Source organism: Chaetura pelagica, unplaced genomic scaffold (assembly GCF_000747805.2).
Source record: "Chaetura pelagica isolate M959 unplaced genomic scaffold, ChaPel_1.0 scaffold139, whole genome shotgun sequence".
Classification (NCBI taxonomy): domain Eukaryota; kingdom Metazoa; phylum Chordata; class Aves; order Apodiformes; family Apodidae; genus Chaetura; species Chaetura pelagica.
Genome location: NW_009970717.1, coordinates 4,733,237 through 4,748,369, shown reverse-complemented (window position 1 = coordinate 4,748,369; position 15,133 = coordinate 4,733,237). Strand labels below are relative to the sequence as shown.

At 37.1% G+C, this 15,133-nt stretch overlaps 1 protein-coding gene across 1 annotated transcript in view; it reads right to left on the bottom strand.

Moving 5' to 3' along the window:
• WWOX (WW domain containing oxidoreductase) overlaps positions 1-15,133 on the bottom strand; it is a 476,245-nt gene that overhangs the window by 351,682 nt on the left and 109,430 nt on the right. The window lies entirely within an intron of this gene.

The following is a 15,133-nucleotide window of genomic DNA, read 5'->3' as shown; positions in this document are numbered from 1 at the left end:
TGACATTTCAATATTTTTTTTTTTTATTTTCTGCTGATCTGTTCCTCAGCAGCATGAGCCCTAGAAGTAAACAGGAAAATACAAAACCACAATGCATGGAAAGTGGAAAAACAGAGACAGCCAATTGTTCCCACTGTGCCCCAGGTTCTTCCAGGTACCCAGAATAACCCCAGCTGGAACAGGCAGAAGCTCTTTCCATACCTATTGCCCCTTAACACACGTGTAAGCCTGCTGAATTTCTTCCCTATAAATAAGTGGATCCATCCGGTATTTGCACACCTTTGGGAACATGGGATCATCCACAGGGTATGACAGAAAGGAGACCAGATACCCCCTCTTTCAGACCCATAATACTGTAAGAATCTGCCAATTCACTCTTCACTTGTGTCAGAGAAAACATAACATGGACCACAGAGGGGAAGCTGGGCTGGGCAGCCACAGGAGCCTTTAACTTACACACAGTCTGTAGGATTAAAGGTGAATCCTGGGCCTTTACTGACCTAGATGAAAATGCCACTGCTATTTTGGTATCTAATCATCCTTTCTGTCTTCAAAAGATTTCTTTCACAATTCTCCCAAATGAAAGTATTTTCCACCTTCATTTGCTGAAGTTGCCAATTTTTGCTGTTGATTTTTGTAAAAGAACACTTCAACAAGTATTTATTTCACAGATAACACTGAATATTTGACAAATGTGAGACCTCGGTTGTTCATTTCTATAGTGGGATATGAATGGGAACACCCAACCATTGAGCTCTGAATTTTGCTGATGTAAGAATTTTCTCACTTGCCATACAGTATATTTCATTTTGATTCAAATAAAGCAAAACTATATGGGACAGGTCTTCTCTAAGAAAGAAAATAACCATGTAGAAACCCAAGCAATGTCTTTCTTACATCCAGTTAAGCAAAAAGACCAAAATTTTCACTTTGCTCATGGCAGATATACTTAATAAAAAGAATCAGACTGAGAGCACTTTACTACGTTCAGACTAGCGTTTTATTGATTTGGATGTGCTATGAACCACATTATCTAATCTACAATAAGCCATTTACCAAGCGCAATGATCTATGGGCTAAAAGGCTTAGATTTTTAGTTCCATTGTAGACTTTTTGATGAAATGGTAGATCAGCAGAGAATAATAAGATTGTGAGGGACAGAAGTGTCAATATTAGGAAATTAGAAAGTTTGGCTTACTGTTTTAAATCCTCTTGCTGTTCATTTAAAAGCCCAATATCTCTTTTTCTAGACTAATTGCATCTGTGTATTTAACAGAGCTCCCAGATGACATCCCACAGGGTGTCAAGTTCACAGGGGTTCAAGGGCTCATCCAACTGAAAATATTTTTATTTTGCAAAAACAAAGTCATCCATCTGAGCACATGACAACCATTTGGTGACGCATGTGCTATAATTATATGAGGATAAAAGTCATCATGATTCTCTCTTCTTGCTGCTACTGCTGCTTCACACAAGCCAAGTTCCATGTGCTGCATATGAGATCTTAGAAATTTTCCTTAAAGCAGATTTGATGCATTGTGCATCAGAAGCTTTTCTTTACGTACATGCACAGAGCCTGGAATATGAGGCTGAGATCCCAGTTAAGCTTGTGACTTACACAGACAAATTTGGACTAATGCTGCCACAATCTTGTCTCTGATTGCTTCTCCTCTGATTGTCAGCTTTGACCACTTCTGCACACAAGAATTCTCCAGCTGCCACCATGAAATGCCATAGAAACTTCAAGATGGTTCCTTTATCTACTGTTCTATGTTCCAGGAAAGAACCACACATATGAGATATGAGATATGCTTCCTTATTTTTCAATACAGCTTTCTGACTGAAACAGTAACAATGAACTTCCTGGCAATGTATCCTTTAACTGTCTTCTCAAATTAACAGGCAATCAATGCAAAGATAACTTCTTCCTGAAAAATGGCTGCTTTCAGCTAACTTGGACTCAGATGTTTGTGAAAAACATAACAGGGCAGAACATATTTGCAACACCATAGGCATCATCAAAATAACATCTCGTGTTAGCAAAGATAAACAGGACTAAAATTCAGTGGCCTTCAGCAGACAGAAATAAACCCCACTACTTAGTGATAATTTATGTGAAAACCAAAGTATATTTATGAGATTATTTTATCTACAGTTCTATGGAAAATTTAACTGCAACCTTTCTGAGTAAGACTGACAGGTTACATGCCGAAGTAAATGTACTGAAGACATTAATGTCACTTTAAAGCAACTCAAATTTTGATGCTCTGATATTTTTGTTGTACCGCAACTATTAGGATGCATTGCCTCATTTTTTGAAAGCAAGAAAAGGACGCATAACTAGTTCAGGCTACCATGTAACTTTACAACAACTGACACTAACTATAATATACGCCAGTTTGTATTAAGATGTTATCGCACCTTTCCAGTTCTAATCGCCAATTATGACTCTATTAGTCCTACTTGGCAGTTCATCTGCTCCTGCATCAGCTAAGGGGGACTTGGAGACGGACCTCTGATCTTCATGTTTCCGCTCCAGTGAGTGCTCAGCACAGCGGCTGTCATCTTGAGACATTGAGGAGGTAAGGCATTGCCTTTTCTAAGATAACTACACCTGACCTTACAACAATTTACTAAGGAAATACCTGCCTAATGGCAGGGTGAATGCAGTTTCTTTTACACTCACAATGGCACTGCAAATTAGAGACAACAGGATAAATCTATGACCAGCTCACTAGACACTTCATTAAATCACTGTTCCCTTGCCTTGTAGAGCACTAATAGAATCACAGCCCTCGTTAGCTACTGAATAAAAGATCAATCACATTCTTTGAGAGCTCTTGCTACCAGCTTCCAGAGGAAACAAGGAAAAAAAAAAAAAGACATATTTAGGATCATCAGTAAGATTCTGAATGGCCTCACTGCAAGTTGGTTAAATTACCTTTTCCACAACTGACTCTGGCTGTAATACTCTAAGGAACTTGTTAAGTCTGCTTTCAAAAGCTGCTATCTAATATATGACTACCAGGCCCTGGTCAAAAGTTCATAATGTGCATATGTAAAAAGGTACTAAATTGCCTGAGGGCTAAAACCAGAGGAGTTTAATTGCAGCAAAATGCTGAAAATGGTCTGTTGAGGGTCTTTCTATAGGGATACTGCTGGCACTGGCTGATTGAAGTACAGCACATAAAAGCCTTACAACAATATTTCCTTAAATGCAGCTGAAACTGCAAGCACTTGCTGGCGCATATATTGTGTGCCAAGAGGAAAAAAAAAAAGAACCTTCCCTAAAACAAACAAAGATTTAAGTATTGATATAATTCATAATTCAAAAGTGTGTGGATAAAAGGAAGAATTAAACAACAGTGAATCTGTCAGTATAAATCATGTTATAAGCTCCACATGTTGTTTTAGTGGGAAATGTAAGTACATATGTAAACATTTTTAATTGGCACCCATTAAGATTTGCTGCAATGAAAACTAGAAAACAACTTCAATTCAATCCATTTATGACCACACTTGGAATTTTGGAAACAGTCACCTATTAGATTAAAGATTCTTATGCTTAGCCTGAAATCCAATGACTTGTCTGCAGTAATTTGAGAATCATTCCTCTAGTTATACACAAGATTTAAAAAAAAAAAAAAAAAGCAGGAAAGAAAAAAGAAAACATTTTTCTCCAAAACCATTCAAAATACTGAAAAAGAAAATCCCAACAATATGAATGTTTAGTAAAGAAGGGTCATTATCTGAAAATGAGAAAGAAATAGCAATTTCTTCACTTGATTCTATTGCATTTTATTGTCTCAAATAAAAGTATTCTTTTATCTAAACAGAAACTATGAATGCTTTGACTTAGCACAGTGAATACAAGCAGAATATTTTACCTTCTATGTGGATATTTACGAACATGTTGCCTGAGAATTCGGATTTTGACCATAGTAATTTGAAAGAATTAACAAGCGACCGTCTTCAACTTTTGCTCTTTTTGTAGGAAACTCAGTGAATTACTCCTCAATGTTTTTGTTCTTATTATCTTGGCCAAAACATATCGTTACAAATATTGACAGTGACTATGGTGAAACATTCATTTTTTAATTTTTTTTAATTTTACTGTTTGAGAACCACATTCACATGGATTATCTAACCTGCTACAGATATGAAATTGAAATGTTAAGTTAAACTTCATTGCTTCTCTGCCAGTTTCTCTTTAGCTCAATCAGGACTTGATGTGGAAGTTAAGGCAGGTACTGTGCAGGGAAATGACAGTAGGTCAGTGTAAGAGTCCCTTCATACAGATTGCACTTTATGCCATTAGAGAGTCATTCAACCTGGTTTAAAATATATTCTTGGGAAGGATTCTCCAAAAATCTTCCAAAACAGAGGGATAACAGACTACAAATATTTCAATAAACATGTTTAAAGCAAGTAGACTCTAAGTAGGCCTCTAAGTCTCTATTTCAGGTCTGCAAAACCCTTTCTTTCCGGCTTCTGAGCACTTCAATATGATTACTTAATGGATGTATCTGCCAGTAAAAGGGAACAGGGAAAGGTAGCAAAAGAGCTAAAGGGTTTTTTTTTTCTTTATTATGATAGTGAATAGGAATAACCACATAATTTGTCCCAGCAACATTTCATTGCCAATTATAAACATTATTTTAGGGGAATAGATTAGCAATTAGATTGAATTTATAGGATTTTTTGCTGTGGAGAGTGCCAAAGTTTTCTGATGTGTCTTCTGCCCCTTCCTAACAGCAGAACAAGCATTGAGCTATGTGCTCAGTTTTGCAGGTCTTGAGTATGCAGGTACAGTATTTGATTTTCCCAGACAAGCACTGGTCTTGATTGTGTTCTGAAGAGCATAATTGGCCTTAGCTGAAGGCCATTTAAAATGCCACGTTACTGTCTATTGAATAAGCACACATGTAATGCAATAATGATCAATTTTGCCTCACCACCAAAAATAAGGTCAGATATTGTTTCATTAAAAATACATTTTATATGAAAACATCTCATTTAGAAACATGAAGTTAAAAGGAGACAAAAATTATTATATCGCAAGTGGAACTGCCAGCTTTGTTGATACTTTCTGCTATTCCTTTAAAAGTTGGAAATTCACACATATTTCTTATCAAAGGCATGGAAGAACTCAACCCATCTTATTTCTCACAAAGCCACCACTTTTGGTGCAAATGCTGAGAGAGAAGCTCACTTCATATATACTAGTTCAGCAAATGGCATCAGAGTAGCTCTAAGACCATTCAGCTCAGGGTAGGACCTAGTTTCTTGGCAGAACTCGTTAACTCATTTCCAGTTTACTCATGATATCTTGACAAAAACCACAATAAATGCGTTTCTCAGAGAACCCCAGTTTACTCATGATATCTTGACAAAAACCAAAATAAATGTGTTTATTTTACTATCACTAGGTACAGAAAAATAATGACAAGTTTTTACATTTCTGCTATCAGATTACTCGCAGAATTGCAACATACATGCCCAGTCCACAAGAGGAAATATGGAAGGATTTTTCAGATGCTCAACCACTCTAACACCCTGCCTACCTGCTCAAGTGCACTGATATTTGGGGCCTTTCCCTTGGGGAACTTCAGTGGAGAAATTCCTTTCCAGGCACAACACTGCTCTGCAGTGGAGAGGGATCTCTGCAGTGCTGGGGCAGGTCACACCAGGACACCCCATATCCCTGTGTAGATCACACCTCTGATCCTTAATTAACATTGTTAGATCAACTACACTGTTTGGGATGGGATGAACTATTTGGCCTGAGTAGACAATCAGATTCTAAATGACACTGTTACAAAGTCATTATCATAAAGAATTGCCAGGACAGTTGTTTTATTTGAAATGCTAAATTAGTTTTCTTGTACTGGTAGCATTCATCTTAATGTTAGTTTGACATCTCAGGACAACATTTTAATAGTAATGCGGCTCAGTGTAAAGAAACAGTGTTTCTAATTTTCTAGCAAAATGAAAAAACCCTAATTACATACATTAGTAGATTACAGTGACAGGCAAGGCAACTCTAAGAGAAACACCTGCATTCCAGAGTGTTTCAATGAAAACTTTAATCCTAGTATTTCCAGGTAGGCTTATGCTCTAGCTTGTAAACTTGAAATGTTCTTCAGTATTTTTTGCATAGTGGTGGGTATAGCATTCAAAGAGAAATCAGTAACAACCTGCCAGTTCAGAAGACTTAAAATCTGTTCCTTTACATCAATGTTCTCAATAACTCTCTGAGAGTGTTATCCAGTGGAAGCTACTGAACTACAAAATCCTGGTGAATATCTAGTGGAAAAACTAAACATGCTTCCTAAGACAGTCTTACCAACCTCAGACCTATATCCCTCCACATGGGAGCCTGGCCAATGCTCCAAGCTGGCTGAGGAACATCCTGCAGTCTGAGTCTTACCTTTACAAAAAAAGAAAATTACCACAGTCACATCTGTAACAGCAAAAAATATAATCTCCAAACCAACAAACCCAATCCAGAAAGTTCCCTCATATTTTCCTCTGGAGAAAGAAAGATACCTATAAATACAGAACTGACACGAACTAGAAACACTATTATTGCCACAGAAGAATACCTCCCAAAAGCCTAGAAAGATGGGGTTTCTACACATACATGTACATTTTCAATAGCTTTCCTGGAAGAAAGTTTTTGGGTATGTTAATTCAGCTATGCAGTTATCATGTCTAGGGAATGCCCACATGTTGACAAATGACAGGTCACACACCAAAAACCAAACAGATAAATCACTTTTTCAGGAAAACACATTCTTACTGTGTTCACCTATCCAGGAATATTAAATACTTTTCATTTAGATAGATACATACCTGCACGCACATATATTGTAAAAATGGTGAGAATACTGAGAAAACATTCTGTAGCACTCTGCATTTGAAATACTGTATTATTTTTGGACCTTGCAAATATACTTTTTAAATGACTTTTCTCTAGCAAAATGACCTTCTAGCTCACATTACTTGGACACTTTTACTGTTTACTCTTCCATCTTTTTTGTAAAGTCAGAAGAGATTTCCCTGAGAACTTCAAATAAATAAGATATCCAGCTGCACAAACACTATACATTCTGTTAGATTACTTTGGCTTCCTATGGAATATTTGACTTTCTCTGAACGTAAATGATTAAAGAGAATTCATCATAAGAAACTGATTGGTGAATTGTTTAAAGTGGTATGGCACCTCTTCAAAGATGATAGAGAGATAAATGAAAAGGCTGTGTTATGGTAAAACATCTCAGATATCCAAAGAGATCTAGGGAAATGTTAATGTAACTAAGCACTGCATCCCCCAATTAAGAAATTGCATTTAAATGATACTTCCATAAAATTGCATTTACATTGCATTTTCTTTTAATAATTTGATATTTCATCTATTCTAAGTATGGCCAATAAAAGCTTTGAGTTTCCTGAACATCTGTCCATTCATAAATATCAACTTAAAAAAATGTAAGGAAAGATAAACCATGTTCTAGAATCCACAAAATGTATATTGCCTTGTGAGTGACGCTTACCAAACGGCACAGGCTAGCAAAGTTCAGTTATGTCATGTGATTATTTTTACCACTTACCATATTAAATTTGGGCATAAGATTTTTAACTTCCAGAGGTCAAAGAAAGCAAAACTAAACTTGGTCCAAAACCTTGCTTTTACTAAACTTTAGATGTGTGCATCAGCAGCTCTGTTTCCTAAAGAGCCATCTATCAGGAGCTGTCTATGCAGCTATATCAGCAGGCACATAAAAGACAAGCATGAACTGCAAGGAAGTAAAAGATGCACTATTACCTAATTGCCACATCAGGTGACATTGACAAGAAGGTCTCAGCTCAAGGTTTAGTGATGCAGGGAGAGTTTGATTCTTCCTCATTTAAGGAATACACAACAGATTTACATTTAAAAAAAAATAAAAATCACAGCTGAAAGTAATTCAGCTCTTGGACTCTAAACTCATCAAGAAACTTGATTTAAAGGAAGAAAAGTAAGAAAGAGAAAAGCACAGTAATGAAAAACAATTCCTTCTTACAGATACTTGTTCATAACTCTTCCACCCATCATTAATGCCATCTCACAGCTTCTAAAATTTGGCAGATGGCAACAGTTTGAAGTGGAACCCAGATTTGCCATTTTATATCTTAACCCACATGGGTTTTGCCTTTCACATTTCATGTCACTCATAGCACCAGAATTTCAATAGCTGAAAATACCTGGTTCACTGGAAGTGCCTTGTACAAATTGTGTTTGGCTGCACTTTATTTGCTTGCTAGCTGTACAGCATAGCAGCTATAGGGCTGCCCAAAAAGTTAAGAATCTTTAACAAAAATGAGTTTCTCGGGACTTGTTTATAAAAAGTGATCAGAAACTCATAGCTAGCTAAAAAGTCAAGTTTTATCACTGTGAATATTTGAGACCATCTTTCTAGGCTGCTAGAAACAGATCATTGGATCATTATAAATGAACTACAGCACATTGACTCTGCTTTTGATTATAGTTACCTCATTCATAAAAACGTTGTCTCTCTTACTCTCTTGTTATTAAAGAAAATGAATAATCCTGTGATTTATGTGCTAGCTGGTAACTAAGGAGGTCTGGATTCCACTGTGTTATTTACAACAAACTGTCTAAGTGACCTTGCTCAGGCACTGAATTGAGAAATGGTGGGGTCATGAGAGGTTGAGTCACCTCAGCTGCAGTAAGTGTAACCAGAGGGTGAAGTGGGGGACCCCCATAGGGCTCTGGGGTGCAATGGGGGCACTCGAGGGGCTCTGGGGTGCAGTGGGGGGCACCCAGAGGGCTCTGCAACAAAGCAAAAGGCACGGGAGGGCTTTGGGGCACACATGCATTTGACCTTAGCAATGCATGGTGATTGCAGCCAGCAATTTTCACTGCTGGCTAGGCTACAAAGTCATCAAAGATGACCCTTCTTAGGCAAAAAATACATAACTATTTAAAAGAAAACCTTTTTGCTTATTTCCCTTCTTAAAATTATGATTCTAATGATATACTGGCATAAAGGGAATCTGTTCAAGAGCGAGCAAGGGAAGACCAATAGCAAAGGTAAGAATTACAACCTTAGTTCAGAGATAGGACGACCTATGCTGGCACAAATCATAAAATTGTTCTAGACCATGGCTGCCATTTTCCTAAGTTAAAGCCACATGTTTCCATTAGCACCAACTAAATGCATGAAAAAAATGGAGGCAGTCTGTTTCAATTTTTAGAAAGATCTTCAAGACATTTAAGTTCACTCATCTTTTTATAAAGGAAATCACTATATTTTAACATATTATTCCCAGCAAATAAAAAAATGATGTTTCATTATGAGAAAGATCCCAAGAACACTACCACATCATAAGGCAAATTCCTAATAGCAAGTAATGACACAAAAACACAAAGGTAAAGGGACAAAGAAAAAAAAAAAAAAGGCTAAATACCCTGTTCAGCTGTTTGTGTCAGACTGTAACATCTTGCCTGTCACCCAAGCACCTCAAAACTCATAATACAACAGAAATCTGCTTTCTTATAGTTTCTGCAATAGATGCTGAGCAGATCAGTGCTGTGTAACACCTCAGAGACACCATGGCATTCCAGCTGCAGTTCAGCACCGCAAGTGATGGTGAGTAAAAAACAATGCAAGACTGACTTTCTGCAAATTTCAGAAAGACATACTCTGTTCTATGCTGTTAACTACCTATGAGGCCAATCTTTTTCAGATTTCAGGCAGGAGAGAGGATAAGGTGGCAGACAGGGGTGGACGTGAGGTTGCACAGAAGATTAGCATTTGTGGACAATTCAGACCTGTGTGCAGACATTCCACAAGGTGTATATCTAGCTTTCTAATTCAAGAAGGCTTTTTCAGGGAAAAATAGGAAAATATCATTATTAGTTTCAAGTTCTAATTTAATTACATGTAATATAAAACATTATGGACCAAATGTTTCCTGCCTTACAGCCCACATACATAGCAGGGCATTCTGAAATTCTGCAAGGGTCTAGAGGGAGAGGAATAAATTCCTTACTTCCTCCACAAAACTACAGGACATAACAGAGCTGCTCTACAAACAGCTATTGGGGTGTGTTGAACACAGCAAATTCCATGGCCATTGCTCCTCCCTGAGTGCTCCTCTGCACAGAGACCCTGAGCTGTTCTGTTTGGCACATAGATAGGTTTTTACAAAGACTTTCCATTCCTGTGGTGTGGATTATGGGGGATGGATCTAATTTGCCCTCATATTTCATGCTACATTTATTTTAGCAAAAAGTTTAAATATGTACCAGTGAAATGTAATTTTGATAATAAACTAGCTTATATTATATTTTATTACTAGATAGCACACAGAAAATCTAAAGTGCATAGAATTTTTGAACCATCCTTGCAAAACGATTAACAATTATTTTGGAGGCATTTCTGTACCATCCTTTTACCACCAATGAAAATATTCTTCCACCTCTTTCCTTTTACCCAGTTCAGTCAATTTTAAATAACAGTATTCTGCAAGGAAGCATTTGCTATCAGGGTTCAATAAAATAATTTTCCTTCCATGTTACTAGAGGTACAGTCAAAAAAAAAAAAAGAGAGCTGTTGCTTAGCATCTCTTTAACATTTACTCTTTAAGCACTAATCCATAAAACAGGAAAGCTGCAGATGTGACTTCTGTAATCTCCACCAGTGCTAATATTCAGTAGATAGTCCCCAAAAAAAAAAAAAGAGAGCTGTTGCTTAGCATTCTCTTTAACATTTACTCTTTAAGCACTAATCCATAAAACAGGAAAGCTGCAGATGTGACTTCTGTAATCTCCACCAGTGCTAATATTCAGTAGATAGTCCCCTTTCACTCTCCCTTCCTCTTTTACTCCCTGCCCAAATTTTCTCAATTTGAGAAAAGAATCTGCCATTTTGATCATATCTAAACTGTCAGGTTCTTTTCAAAAAGAAGTGCCTGTTGCTTTTCAAGAAACCCCAGTGCATTTTCAGGAATGTCTTGGGGAAGAAATAGAAGCCAAATTCTATGCTGAAATCTGCACATACCCACCCTGCCCAGGACTGTTCTTGGAGTTGAACATGCACAGCTGAGGGCAGAATTTGGCCTGAACTGGGAATTCAGTAATGGAAGCCAACATCAACTCAACACAGCCCACACAGATCTTTGGACAGTATTCTCTTCTTAAGTAAACATTTTTTGCTATCCCCAGCTCTATGGGTTATTCCAGCTTCTTTAGCAAAGAACAGGGGAGAAAGAGAGGACATGATTTAATTGCAGGACCTCTTTTGGGCTTCTGTCAGAAGCAAATAGATGTAATCATTAGGCAGAAGCAAGTCACTTCTATAGATGGCAGATTCATTTCTTGCCAGAATAGCATTTCTGAGTTTGTTAGGTGTGAGTGCAAGAAATTTAGACACTACCAACATACTGCAAAAGTAAAACCAGTGAAGCAGTGGTAGGCACAGGGGTTTCTTCCTGTTCATATGAGCATTGCAATAAATGCCAACTGCCTAAAACACTCCTGGGATAACATCAGAGCAACAAGAATTCATTGCTTTCTGTAAAACTAAGAAATGCAGAAGACTGGGGCCCTTAAAAATACTCCTCCTATTTCTCAACAGTAAATAGTTTAAATACAAAATCTACTTCTGAAAAGCAATTATCTTTGGGGGAGAAGGGAAAAATCAAAGAACAGTTCAAGTATCAGTTGCTTACACAGTGAAAAAGTAATGGCAGCATGGTCTTATTGCAGCTAACTGGCTGTTTAAAGAGACAGGTTGAGCTCTTTGACTTGTAATTTATATCTCAGCAACAGAACTGACGTTATATTCCCAACCATTAAAAAGGGGTAACACATCTGCTAGAACTCCAGCACAATGGCTGGCTTTGCACTGCAACAGGAAATGTAACCCAATAGTCTCAGAATTTCTACAAACCCTAGCCATTTCCTAATGCGAAAGGATTTGAAAACTCAGCTCACTAAAACATCTGTTAAGCTCTTGCTGCTCTAAGACACGATACCATTTCAGCTCTGTTACCTGCCAAGAATAATATTTGGTTCTATGTAAGACTAGCACAAGTGTGTGATAATGGCACTCTGCTTCTAATTTTTTATGCCATTGTACACTCTCAAAATCACCTGGGGGTGACACTACATAACATACTCATTATATGCTTGAATCTTACAATGAGTTTATTTAATTTTAATCCTGTTTGTAAACAGCAACAAATCAGATATATTCTGAATTACTATTAATTTAAAACAAAAGAATTAACTTAGTAAAAATGTTCTTGAGCCAACATGCAAGAGAGAGAAGAGACAGAAAGAGACAGAAGGAGAAAAACTGAGTGAAAGAGCATGAAAGAAAGAGGTAAAAATAAAGAAAATTTGGAAAAAAGCCCAAGGAAGCAAAACCCTAAAAAACCATAAGTCAAACCAGATAAGCTTAAGTGTGGACTACTCAGTTACTAGAGTTTCTCTTCCAGTATTTTCTTTACAGTGGCTACTTGTTTCAGTTTACATGTAATTATACTATAAGCTTCTCCAGTTTTACTGAATAACTACCAAAGTGGGAAGTGAAAGAGCTGTCTTTTGAACATTAGCAGAGCTACAGTTACCACAGCAATAAAATGTCAATTTATTTGCAACTATTCCTTTTCACAAAAAAACCTACCTCTTCTCCTGACTGTCTAGCAAATCTTTGTATATTTTAGATCCTAAAAAGAGGTGGGTGGCCGGGAAAAAGGAACTGTCTTTAAGTTTCCAGTGCTCTACTTAACAAAACTACTTCCTGTATACCTATAACTATTGGTGATTTGAATATTGTGTTATGTTTCAAGAGGTGACCACTTCACAACCTTGGGATTGCAGCTTTAAGCTCTAAGATACACTCCCAGGATTCTGACCAGTACACTCTGCCTCTCGGGTGAGCTGCCACAGAAATCCTGAAAAGAAGCCCAAAAAAGATCCTCAACAAAATCTATTCCAGGCTGATAAGAGCACAATTCAGGAAAAAAAAAGAGAAGAAGCAGATCATTTGGTCCCTACAAAACTTAAAATAGAAAAACTCTCATACAGATGATGTGGAGAAATTCAACTCAGCTTGTCTGCATACTCAGGAAGGGGCACTTTTCCAGTTTCTGGCAATCAAAACATTGGTAAGGTTCAGGGGAACATAGCAATTCATATCAGAATGTGAGTAATAAAACTGATGCTTATGCTCAACCCATGCCCTCCATTGTAGCATTCAAATAACCTCAGCCAAATATACACAGATACAAAGGACTCAGTGGAGTTACTGAGCTTGGACTAGACTGCACTATTATTCAGTGCCATTATTTTTTGTACCATATTTTGTATTCTCTTTTATATATATCATCCATAAATGAATAGATGCTATAAAAAAACCCACTATCAATTGTTGTAAAGAATTGAAAATGAATTTCAGTGTTTTATTTTGTCCCTTAGAGGATGAGATTATCTGAGCAACAAACACAAAAGTTCCTTGGTAAAAATATGTCAGAGCAAATAAAACTAATAATTCATTAAAGTTCCACAGACTGGATCCTTTTCACGGGACATTGGTAACATTCACATATCCATTCTCAGGAGAACTTCAAGAATTTGTTTTACAAACTACCCTAACACAGCAGTGACCTGGTTTAAAAGATCCAAGTCAAAAAAAACATGCTCTTGAAAGATATTATTACTTATCCCCAGGTGTCAGAACACTCACTTACCAGTCCCATGGATATAAATAGATTTTGCATATGTACAGGCTGGAAACTGCAGGCAGAGGTTAGAGGTGTGAAGACTCTCCTGCCTGACACCTCATTGGTGCATCATTTCAGAATGATTGTATTATTGCTACATGGGTCTTATTGAAGATCCAGTATTGTTCAAGAAGCTGTTTGGTTTTGGACATTTTAGCAGAGTTTTAAACACTAAAAGATGTGTTTTCCACTTTCATTAACCCAGTATAAATTAGGATTATTTTCATTATTTCAGTGATAATGGAAAGTACAAGCAAACTTTTAAGTGCAGCTATACACACAAATTCTACCACTAATGGTGGAATATACATATATATATATATGGATTCCTGTATAGTGCAGCTATTATAGGTCATGCAGTAGATTAAGCTACTAAAGGATGGATGCCTTTGGCTCAACAATTCCTTCTCTGCTCTTTTTCAAATAATACCAATGAATTTGCTTTATATCTATAGCTCAGTGAGAGAGTAAGGGAGACAGGAAGGTCACACCACAACCACTCTTGCAAGCTGTCAAGTCTTCTTTAAAACCGGAGGTATGAATCTTTTCATTTCCCTGGTTCGTAGCTGCTCTTGAGGGACATTCCCTCTCCCCGCTCCACTTTGGGAATACCCTTCTTTGTCAGCAAATAAGGGATGAGAAACAGCCAATAAGGTTGAAGGAGGCCACTACTCAATGAAGCAAAAGTCATCCTCTCCCTAAAAAAAAAATACTTAGGATTCCTTATAAATAACCTGAGTCAGAGGTTTGAGGGATAAAAGTAACCCCTTCAAGGAGAGGCTACATGTTCTTATGTAATGAGGGCTCATAATGTTAGCTATGAAAGAACTGCACAGCCATTCCTTGCGTCATGGTTCCAGTCCAAAGTCCAACAGAGACAAAGGGAAGACACCCATTGCCTTCAGTGCTTTATACAAATCAAGGAAATTGTTGGTTTGGTTTTTTTAAAATATGAATGAAGGTGCTTTTACCACTGAAAGCACTTTCCCTCAGCTGTTAATAATGTCTGTAGTATCTTTTCTAACTAGGGCATGTGCTTACTTAAAAAAACACAGTCAAGCATATTCTACTTAAAAATAAAAGCCATTTTTTAATGTTTTACGTATACTGAGTAGAAATAGCTCTAAAGTATCCCACATCTAGGATGTGTCTTAAACGCAGTGAAAAGCATATATTCAAACAAGGCACCTTTACTGAAGATTGACAATACTAATCTAAAATGGCTGAAGAATCCTATCCCAGAGCACTCACTATCTTGGCACAATGTTTGTCATTAAAGTCAGGGTCATGGTTATAAAGGGCAATAGGTCAAAGCAGATACACACATCTGGATTTC